Source organism: Rhyacophila brunnea, unplaced genomic scaffold (assembly GCF_057557595.1).
Source record: "Rhyacophila brunnea isolate RB1 unplaced genomic scaffold, BYU_Rbru_1.0 scaffold_22, whole genome shotgun sequence".
Classification (NCBI taxonomy): Eukaryota; Metazoa; Arthropoda; class Insecta; order Trichoptera; family Rhyacophilidae; genus Rhyacophila; species Rhyacophila brunnea.
Genome location: NW_028232882.1, coordinates 10794815 through 10806685, shown reverse-complemented (window position 1 = coordinate 10806685; position 11871 = coordinate 10794815). Strand labels below are relative to the sequence as shown.

General features: G+C 34.6%; 1 long non-coding RNA gene across 1 annotated transcript; it reads right to left on the bottom strand.

The window, feature by feature from the left end:
• Positions 1-1331: 1331 nt before the first annotated feature.
• On the bottom strand, positions 1332-3706 carry LOC147070033 (uncharacterized). Its single transcript, XR_015070988.1, has 3 exons — positions 3631-3706; positions 3077-3282; positions 1332-2652 (listed from the first exon to the last, which is right to left on the bottom strand). It is a non-coding gene; the product is annotated as an uncharacterized LOC147070033 (long non-coding RNA).
• Positions 3707-11871: the final 8165 nt, after the last annotated feature.

Genomic DNA, 11871 nt, shown 5'->3' with positions numbered 1-11871 from the left:
ATGGAGAGAGTTGCCAAAAACCTGATATGGACAAAAATCAATATCAATTGTTAAAAGAAACTTTTTTGAAAAAACTCAAACTGACAAACTATGAGAGGAGGGATATAGAAAGACGCACCGTATTACAATCTGAATGTGCAGAATGGCTAGAAAGGCGACGAAACCTTCTTACTGCCTCTGTTTTTGGTAAGGTGTGTAAGCGGCGAGAAAATACAAAATTTGGGCCTTTGGTAAAACGTTTATTATATAGCCAATCATTAGCCAACGTGAAAGCGGTAAAATATGGTAAAGAAAATGAATCAATAGCTTTACAACAGCTTAGTGTACAAGAACGGATTAAGATTGAGAGATGTGGATTGTTTATCGATGATGTGTATGATTTTATCGGTGCAACGCCAGATGGCATCAGCGATGATGATACAATTATTGAAATAAAATGTCCTTTCTCAGCTGCTGGAATAAGTGCAGATGAAGCTATTGTACAGAAAAAAATTAAATTTTGGAAAGTAGATAAAGACAGGAATATGGTAATAGATAAAAATCACGATTGGTACTTCCAGATTCAGGGGCAGCTTCATATTACTAAGAAAGATGTCTGTTTATTTGGAGTTTGGACGGGACATAATTTTCCTGTTAAAATAGAATTAATCAAAAAAGACGAGACATTTTGGATTGAAAAGATTGAAAAAAAGATATATCACTTTTATATGAATTGTCTACTGCCAGAAATAGTAGATCCCAGAACCAGTAGATCTATGAATATTAGAGAACCAGAAAGGCTGAATTTCTAAATTTTTATTTTAAATTTTATTATGCTTAATATATTTTCAACAAGTCTATATTACATCACTATTTTATAGTTCATCAAGATATATCTAATTTACTAATATAGTTTACTGTTACGAGACACCCAGAACGAGTGTAATTTTATGAAATTCAAAATAATATGTATACTTACATCTAAATAATGATACCTGATCTTGCTGGCGATTCCACTGCGCCATATTTTGTATAAGCATTCGTCTCTGCAGCCGTGAGTTTTGGTTCCGTGTAAAAAGTACATTTTGTTCTCAAGGTCAAAAACCAAATTGGTTGTGCCAATGGCTTATAACCATTCCTCATAAATGATTATAACTGATATCACCTCATGATCAGTGCCACGCACGAGTTAACTCGCGGGATCTTTTAAACGTCATAACTTCTGAATGAACTGTTTGTGTATATTTTCTTAACAATATTTATCATTTTAGTGTGAAAATATTCACGTTAAACATGTTGATTTGGTAAATTTTCACAAATATTTATCATTCTATTCTTATTTCATATTTTTTAAGGGATTCATTTTATTCCAAAAATAACTGACCTACAAGTACCCACCTGGTAAAAATTGAATTTGGATTGGATGGAATTTCCTAGTAGATGTTCCAACTAAACAACATGACGCTTTCTATATATTATTTACTGTTAGTTTTGAAATTATTGTATTTGAAATAAATAATGTATCAATAATACACATAGAAATCAATAGATATATAAAATAGATATCACAGTTTAAAAATCAGAAAGATCAATGCATATTACCATTGTTTATGTTACAATATAAAACAACATTTATCATTGAACGTAGGTACCAAGAAAAATAGACTTCATTAAAATGTGTCAATATAGTATATACCCGATATAATTATATAAATTATTATATTGTTAATTACTCTGTGGGGTCCATATATACTGCTTCAATTGTAATTTAATTTTACAGTATAATTATTTATGTTAAGTACTTGATTTACTTATTATATGTACAAATGTAATATACTTACCTACTTATTAGGATATATCTTGGTGAATTTTAAAATAAGAGGAAATTAAATGGAGGTCATCGTGTCTAACTAGATGTCTAACTAGACGTTGTTAAGTCTTATATAAATATTTATACATTATTAAATTGTTTTTCTGTTTTTTATTGATGTAAAGACATGGCATGTATTCAAAGTAATAACAAATTAGCTGTGTACTATTTATTTAACTTATATTAAAACCCCAAGATTGATTTCGTCTTACGACATATTTTATTCTTCTAAGTTTTACTATGACATTGTAATATGAACCATGGATATAGTATAGTACTTAAAAAAATCAAAACTGGTAATATATTATTTCAATATTTAATAGTCAATTTTCATTTGAAGTCAGCATTTAATTACTGGTATAACACATAATTATTAACTGATATCTACAACTTCAGATGGACAAATTAATTGATATATCATATTATCAGTTTTCATTTCCTTTCAACAATGTATTCATTCTAGCAGCTATTTTAAATATCTTACTAGTTTTTATGTCATGGCACCTTACAAAGGCTCCGAGCAACCGTATACTGAGCTTCGAGAACAGATGTTTACGACGGATACTGGGTGTGCGGTAATTTTAGAAGTAACGGGAGATAAAAGAACGCACCAAATAGCCTCGCATCACGTTGAGAGTGAATACGCAACTTTGTACCTGGCCCGGCCACGTGCTGCGAGTGCCTGAAGAGAATCCCAATCTGGTTTGCCTGTTCTTCAAGCCAACCGGATTCCGGCGTCCTGGATGGCCGCTAAATACTATCTATATAGCATATCTGGCGGAGTTACGGGCTGCTAGTATGACCTGGAACGATGCAAAAAAACTAGAGTGACAGAGATTCTTGGAGGCGCCGCATTGTATCCATATGCTGCAACTAAGATGCAGATATAGCCGAAGAGAAGAATTAATATACAGCATCTAGAAAACTTAAAGTCTTTGAAATGGTGTTAGAAAGACAATGTTTCTAATATCAAAGTGATATTGAGGATGAAAAAGAAAAGACTTGGAGAGTAAGCTCTACCAAATGACATACCTGATATGATACAAGTAACTGATATGCAAAATTATATTATATTTTAGAATATTATGAATCAATTTAGCAACTTTTATATCATTATCGATAATAAATTTAGTGCAAAAATGTAATTATAAAATTGTTTTATTTTTTAAATATGTATGCGAGATAGACATAGCTATAGGTTACAAACATTAGTCACTTTATATTTACCTTTTGTAATTGTACTATTAAATCTATAAAATGGGTATATATGCTTGATGGTCTACGTCATAAATAATATTATATGAATCACGCCATGTTCGGATCGTACGCCGAAAGTCGGATTTATTTCATTATTAATTAAAAGATTTATTTCATTCCATCTTATTCATATGAAACCGTCGACAAGCAAAGATCTCGGTAGACATTTTCTCCATCTGCAAAAAACATAACATATGAACTGTTAATAGTGTGATTTTTAATCTTTTATAGTGTGCGACTGTTTGAAGAATGGTAATTAAAACGGATTAGTGATAATACAAAGCATCAAAAAAGATTGATTAACTAAAATAAAGTAATCAGGTAGGTAACATGTTTAATAACAACTAGAACGCCTTAGATTATATCAAACAAATAAATATGAAATCACAGGCATTCTCGCAATAACCTCTAAACTAACCACGCAACTAATGTAGACTAAGAAAACAATAAATTAACACTTGAATAATATATGCAAAACACACAGAATACTACTACAGTAATAAATAACATAATATTGTACTTACAGATAGTGTTTCTTATTCCTGATATAAAACACAATTCCTTCGTTAGGTATCTTGCAATTTGCTATCAACATAATCTGACAGCAGAGAGTTTTTTCTATTAGTCTATGGCCAAAAATACGGATTTACTTGGCCGGCTAAAAAAAAGATTTTAATATAGCAAGAACATTTTGAATATGCGACAAATAAATAAAAGTATATATAATATAGTTGTTAAAAAAATCTGTGTACATTATAAAATATATTTAATATTATAAATACATATATTTTTTAAATTCATGTTATAATTTGTAAACGACGAAGCACGTCAGCTAATACGCATAGTAAATGTTTAAACTTTGGTAATCAAATTCGAATGTGACAGAAAGAGAAAGAAAAACTTTTTAATCATATTAGCATGCGTAAAAGAGATGTAACATAATATCACTTTCACTTTAAAAATCATACCTAGTATTCAATGTCATAGTTCAACTTTAAATGAAAAAACAGAAACTCTAGGTAAGCATGTGTGCCCTTAAGACAGAAACTGAGATCAGCGCTTTGCAGACAGGTGTTGATAATTATGTCATCCTTCCACAAAATATGTGCATAATTTCTTAATTTATATTTTAAGATAAGGGAGAAAATTATCATATCTTTGCTTTCACGTAAGTATTTGCTGAAGTTTTTAATTAAAAAAATAAATCGTTTTTATAATTTCCTTCAAAATATTCTCGCAGGGTGTGAGAAGAAGCTTTGCATTTTCGTCGGTTGAATTGCTAATTTTAGCTCAAAATTTCTGAGATTGTCTTCTATATAGTCGAACTTCATACTATTAAAGATAAGTAGGTATAGCATTGTTACCAAACCTTTTTTGAGTTGAGAGTCGCTTTAATAATTACCAAGTAAGCAGTGACGTCTCGTGGGGGTAGGCAGATTGAGCGTCGCTTGGGGGCGGCAGTTACCCAAAGGGCGGCAAATCGGGGAAAATCACTACGTATATAACAAATAGAAAAAATCATTAAAAAAATTCAGCTCACTGGTTGGAAACAAAATGTATTAATTAGGTACTATAAAAGATTTAACTGGATTTTCGGTCAGTATCGCGATATCTAGTTTACTTCCGTTGTCCTTGGGCATCTAGTTCTTGGTAAACAGCAATGACAAGTGCATACCTAATTTTAAAATGTCTCCAAATATGTTTGCCAGTCACTCGCGAGTTTTGGAAGTTGTCAAGTGTATTTTTAAATGTACCTATCTGAAAAGGTAGACACGAAATAATATTGTCTATTGAAGCAGATATGGCATTTAAATTAGATTTAGTGCACGCCATATTGTTAGTAATGTATCCATAAAATACATTTCTTAGATATTGGAATCATGAATGGATGATAAATTACCTACTGTATAAAAAAAATGTGGCGATATTTTGGCACTGCCTAGAGGCGGCATTTTGACTAGAGACGTCACTGCAAGGGTTAAGATACACAGATTGTCGTGGTCTTTCTTGATTCCAATTGGATGTATTTGAAATAAAGTAAAATCTCTTGCAGTATCATATTATGTCTTGACTTATGCGTGTGACAGCGTAAATTGGGAAGCCTTAGCAGTGGATTTTGATGGCTGGGGCTTTTATAGCTAGTCTCCAACTGATACTACGCTGCTTGATTTATTTTTTGCTTCGCCTCTGATTCACCCCTTCCTCCTTTCTCTGCCTCCATATTTTGTCTTCGGTCGTTTTCTTGCTTTTGTGTGGCAGTTAGTCATGGCATCGTAAACCTGTAAGATAAAATTTGCCACAATATTGTTGGGCATCGTTCATATTTTTTTCTATTATTAGTCGTTCACTCACGACCTTTAAATTCTGTCATATTTTGAGCGACCAAGACCTTTCGCCCTTATAAATCCTTTACTTATCTAAGGGCAGAGCTGGAAGGCTGCTTCCAGTCAGCTCCTTCAGTTGGTCACTTTTATTCTGCTTTGCCTTCTCTGGAGGCTACCCAAAATCACCAATCAGAACAATATGTCAAAAACACTGCAGAATGCGTCTCAAACATTTTTGTTGAAAGCCGTTCCTTTATCTTCAGTCTGATGCTTGAGTGGTTCTACCTGTATTCTGTCCAATAATTAAGCCTTCGGCGCCAGCACCTCATTTTTGTGAGATTTCTATAAAGCATTCGTTAGCTTATTGCTGATTTTGAAGATTTTTAAATGGTTTCAAACAATGTATGGGTCACTGCACACAGGATCTTAATTAAAGAAATAATATAATTTACGCGAAGAAAGTCCGATACTGGGTGAGACTCCCAAACTTACGATGTTTTATGAGACAAAAGATTGTCTTGATTATTTGATACATATTTTTATATTACTCTCTGATTCCATATTAGATGTCACTATTGCTTGACGCCCACGATGTCTGAGCGGCTTAAGCGTCGGCTCATAACGTCGTGGGTCCCAGGTTCAAATCCTGGGTTTGGCAAATGCACATATTTTTTTTCAATTTGTGTTTGAGTCAGATTATGGATCTAATAGATTGAGCAAGTGGCTAACATCCTTTTCTTGTAAAACAAAAATTTGTTAATACAAACCTTCAGGTTCTATACGTTTATCCTGGATACAGCGGTAAACACATTTTGAAAATAGCTGATATATTGGATTATTTGTTAGTTTGGGTTAGGTTAAGTTAGGTTAGGTTGGCTTAGGTTAGGTCAGTGGTTGGCAAACCGCGGCTCGCGAGCCACATGTGGCTCTTTGGCCCCTTGAGTGCGGTTCTGCCAAAAATGCCCTCTGCCCTAATGGAAGATGAAAACCATGAATTTAAAAGTTGAATAGACCGAGACTTTCTCGTTTATTCAAAACTTAAATGGCCTACCGACCTGTATGATTTGTCGGGAAAATTGGCACATATAAAATAATAAATAAGATCGTTATTAAGTATGATATCAAGTTTTATCCAGTGTGCCTATAGTTTAATTAAGACTTAACTAAAGTTTATTAAGTTAATGAACAATTTTTTTTGTTTTTTTTTTTCGACCATGTCCGATCCTAATAAGATCATATGGGCCTCCACAGGGTAGAGGTTTGTATTAACAGATTTTGTTTTTACGAGAAATGGATGTCAGCCACTTGCTCAACCTATTAGGTCCATACCCTGACTCACACACAAATTGAAAAACAATATGTGTACTTGCCAGACCCAGGATTCGAACCTGAGACCCACGGCGTGATAGTCCAACGCTTATGCCGCGCGGCCACCGTGGGTGTGATGAACAATGTACCTACATATAATTATTTAATTTTAAGAAATTTGGCTCTCAAAAGAAATCTCAATTGTTATACTGTTGATATTTGGCTCTGTTGACTAATGAGTTTGCCGACCACTGGATTAGGTTATCGTTATACTAACAAATAATCAAGTATATCGGCTAATCGGCTATTTTCAAAATGTATTACCGCTGTATCCAGGATAACCGACTAGTACCAACCTTCACTCTGTGGAGGCCCATATTATGATCTTATTAGGATCTGACATGGTAAAAAAAATGCTATAAAGTTAATGAACGGACGACTATCAAAAATAAATAAATATTTATGTACATTTTTGTAGTCCAGTGGTGGGGAGGGATAAAAATTGTTATTAATTCATGGGTTAAGTACCAATTTGAAGTTTACGACCGAGACTTTATGTAATCTGTGTAAAAAGCAATATGTAGCAAAATAAGTGTAGCGAAAAAAGTGTTTAAATTAAACCGTTTACACAATGCGCTGTAAGGGCAACACAGCGAAATGTGGAACACTCTCAACCAAAGGGAAGGGTCGGCAAACCCACTCGAGTTGAATCCCCGCGGTTTTGGCTTTTCTATTATGGCCGACACAGCAAACCACTCGACCGCCAGAGTGAGATTCAAAGCGCTTTCAGAAGTTATTCCATGGGCAAACTTACGCGCTATCACAATAATAATATGCCAGGAGGACGACGTAATGACGTATTGTGTGACGAACGTTTGTCAAAAATTTCAAAAATAAAATATTTTACAACACACCAGTGTATTTTCTGAAAGTCACCCTATAAACCAAAACGTTTATAATAAACTATTTTTTTATTTAATTTTTTATTTATATAATATTTGGAATGTTATATTTTGAGAATATAAAATTCCAAATATTGAACATACATAACTTGAAAACTAGTGATTTGTGTACTCAAAATCTTGAATTTGAATAAAATATGTAGTTAGCAAGTTTAAGTAGACGTTATAACTAAAATATTGGCGAGAGCCGGACGTCGGTTAGTAATTAAGGTAATTAATATTTCTTTAATACACAAAAACCGATAGTTAATAATAACGCAATTTGATAAGCATTTCATTCATGTATGACCTACTAGTTTAAAGTATCGTTTTTAGATAGGAGTCTCGTAGCATAATTGGTTATTGCAATAATTGAAAATAAATCGGTGTGTGTACTTATATACGCGCGCTAGAAGTTATACTTCTTTGGCGTAACAAAACCTGTAATAAACTAGATTCTTCGACTAGCTCTTTATTATCTTGTTAAATTACACACTCAAGAAAAAGGACCGCTTATTGGAACGCCGTTGGTTTATTTCTATACACTTTAACTTATAATATTAATTATATAATTATTTATCGTTGTTTTTATTTTTAAAGTAACAACTGCCACTGTGACGTTTAATAGTTTGTTTACGTAACGAATTGCAAATGGTCGACAATTATAAATTCGCTGCCTAGCAACGGAACAATTCTAAACTATAATATTATACTGTATAATCGTCACTATTGCAGTACCATTCTGTGGCATTATGGTTGTGCATTCGGCTGATAACCGAACAATCGTTGGTTCGAATCCAATCGAGTGTGTTTTTTTGTGTGAAAAAATAAATTATGTGTTACGTGTCATACGCCAAAAATACACTGATCTGATTTTCCAAACGCGCTTAAAGTATATAAGTTAAAAAAAAAAAAAAAAACTACAATAATTTACAGATGGTGTTGGTTAGTTTTAAAAATCCAATTAACCCCTGCGAAAACCAAGCAATAATTGATAATAGTCTAAAAATACTCGTATATCTATAAAATATCTAAACTTATGCAATTAAATTACACATAACTTTGAATATTTTGTAGATAGAATAATATTTCGAGAAAAAAAATAAACCAACAATATGTGTAATATTATGTATTCTTAATCCAACGAAAACAAATAAGTAGGAATGAAAAACTATGCACAATTTTGTTGTATCGCCAAAATATAATAAAACTGTTATGGTTTCGTTTAGGCAGGGCTTAATTGATTTTTAAAAACTAACCAACAACATCCTGTAAATCATTGTAGTAGTCTTAGTTCAATCAAAGCAATTACGTATGACTAACAAAGTGTAGTGTATTTTATTTATGGCGAATCTTAAAAGCCTACCTCCACCCTTCGCTACTGGTATACGGCGGTGCTACAGGATGCTGGTATGATCAGGAACCATATCAGGAACGATGCAAGAAGACTGGCTAGCGACAGGGATTCTTGGAGGCGCCGCGTGTTGTCCATTTGCTCTAACTAAGGGGCTTTTTTTATTTTTTACACTAGCCAATACGCCGCGCAGTTAACACATACATAGTGTTGTCTCAATTAGTCTTTGTTTTATTTTATTATTTCTTTGAAACAAAATGGCTGAAATTACTGAATTAACGAATATTATAATCAAACAAAGTGCCCTCATCGAAAAACTTATGAATAAAGTGGAGGGAATTGAAGAATTCCTCAAAATAAATTCATTCGTAATCGTATGACTCGAATACAGTGAATAGAGTGTGTACTTCACCAGTAATTAAGTCCGCCGTAATTAGTGATAATACGGTAAAACCAATTAGCACAGCAAGTTCAAAAACGACGGTTGAAACGCGCGCGCAAAGTAGGCGCCGAGTATCGACAAAACAACAAATCGATGCAAATTCAAAAAATGCCGCGTTAGAACGATTGCATCCTGAAAAGGAAAATTATCCTGCACTCAGGGTTATCCCAGCAGTCGCCCCAGAAGAGGACTCCTCATCGTCACCCGAGGCCTCACAACCGAAACCAGCTGAAGATTTACCTACGCCTGGGATTGTTGATGGATGGGCCACCGTTGCACGGAAGCAGCGTGTCGCGGTTCAGGGAAACCTTGCTGGACGAGCAAAAACTGTTGTGAAGCAGCATTATATCTGCCCGTTTCACAGAGATACAACAACGGCTGATGTTTTAACCTATTTAAATAAGTTGTGTACCGCTGATTTCACAGTCGTGAAAATTAAATCAAGGGGTAGGTATCCCTTCTGATGTCACGGACACTGTTTTGAGGGTGGACAACTGGCCACGCCACTCATTCATAAAAGAATGGGTGTGGAGAGTGGAAACTCCACGGTTGCCGGTTAGCTGACTTCGGAACAGTCACCGTTCAGATAAACTGTTTTTTTACTATCAGAATGTTCGTGGCTTGAAGACAAAATCTGTGGAATTTTTGAACGCATATTAGCTGACGACTATGACGCCATAGCGTTAACTGAAACGTGGTTTAATGACAGTGTTTTCAGTCATGAATATTTTGGTGGTGATTATGCTGTCTTTAGAAGGGATCAAGACTCCGGAACAGGCCTCAGGCAGAGAGGAGGCTGCCTCCTGGGAGTTAGAAATATGGAAGGGTTGCAGGCTGAACGTTTTCGTATTTTGGAGACTTCTAACGAAGACCTTTGGGTTAAACTAACCTGTAACGGAGAACCTGTCAACGTTTGTGTCGTATATTTTCCTCCAGCAAGTGAAGTGGAGGCTTATAAACTTTTTGTTGAAAAAATGTTATCTAGTATCGTCGTATTTGGGTATAAGAGGGTTATTGTGATGGGAGATTTTAACCTAAACTACTCAGCGCGCAGCGGTGAAAGGGTCAAGAGTGAACTGGAATGTCTGTGTGCCGTTTTTGGAATCTCCCAGTACAATGATATTCTTAACTCTAAAGGTGGACTTCTGGATAGGATTTTCAGTAACGCTATTTTATCAATTTCGCGATGTACATTACCTTTGATACGAGAGGATGTGTAACACCCTACATTGGTTTTTTACACGTATTTCATGCGACTCGCCCGCTGTGAACAGAAATTCCCTCACACGAAGCTAATTGGTGTGGGGATGGAAATTTGCTGGTGGAAATTTCAAGCTGCTTTACTCTTTAATGAGTGAAGTAGATTGGAGTAAGTTGTATGAGATTTTTGATGCAAATGAGGCGGTACAATACTTTAATAATGTGTTTAATACCTAAATGTTTTTCAAGGAAGTCACTATGTCGAGGTGGAAGACGATATCTGAAGTGGTTTTCTCGGGAGATTATTAGAGACATTAGGCATGACTATGACATGTTTGGCCTTTATCGTATGAGAGTGAGACAAGCTGTTCGGCTGGCCTATCGAATATATATGGAATTGGTAAAGGATTGCATTCGCGAAAATCCTAAATTTGTTTGGGATTATATAAAATCATTAAGAAAGGATGGTGGATTTGCCAATTCGATAACTTGGAAGGGCGAAGAGGTGACTGGACATAGAATGACAAAAGCATTTGCTGAACATTTCATGTCCGTCTACGCAAGTAGTATTCATAATCTGGATGTCACCTCAACGTCAAGAAAACGATCGTGCGGTGCCCAATCCGTTGACATCTTCCCAATTGATGAAGGTGACGTGTTTAGATTTATTAAAAAACTTAAGAATACGCGCTCTTTGGGACCGGATAATGTCCCTACATTTTTCTTAAAGGGGTGTGTTGATTTTGTCAAAGGCCCACTTGCATATATATATATATATATATATAATCTTACAATGGAGACAGGTATCTTTCCGGAAATATGGAAGATGTTGAAGGTGACCCCAATTCATAAGAGTGGTACAGAGTCTTCAATAGAAAACTACAGGCCGGTAGCTGTTCTCTCTGCACCAGCAAAAGTTCTAGAGATGATCATGCACAGCATAATTTCTCCAAAAATTGAGTCATTTATAATGAATGAACAGCATGAATTTAGAGCAGGCCGATCATCGGAAACTAACCTGATGGTATTCTGATTATGTGTCGTCAGTACTAGATAGAGGCAGCAAGGTTGACTGTTCCTACAATGATTTCTCGAACGCATTTGACAAGAGTCGATCACGATATTCTAATGGAAAAAACTCCAAGTTATTGGATTGTCGGATCGATTTTTCAAGCTATTCGGAAGTTATTTTAGGA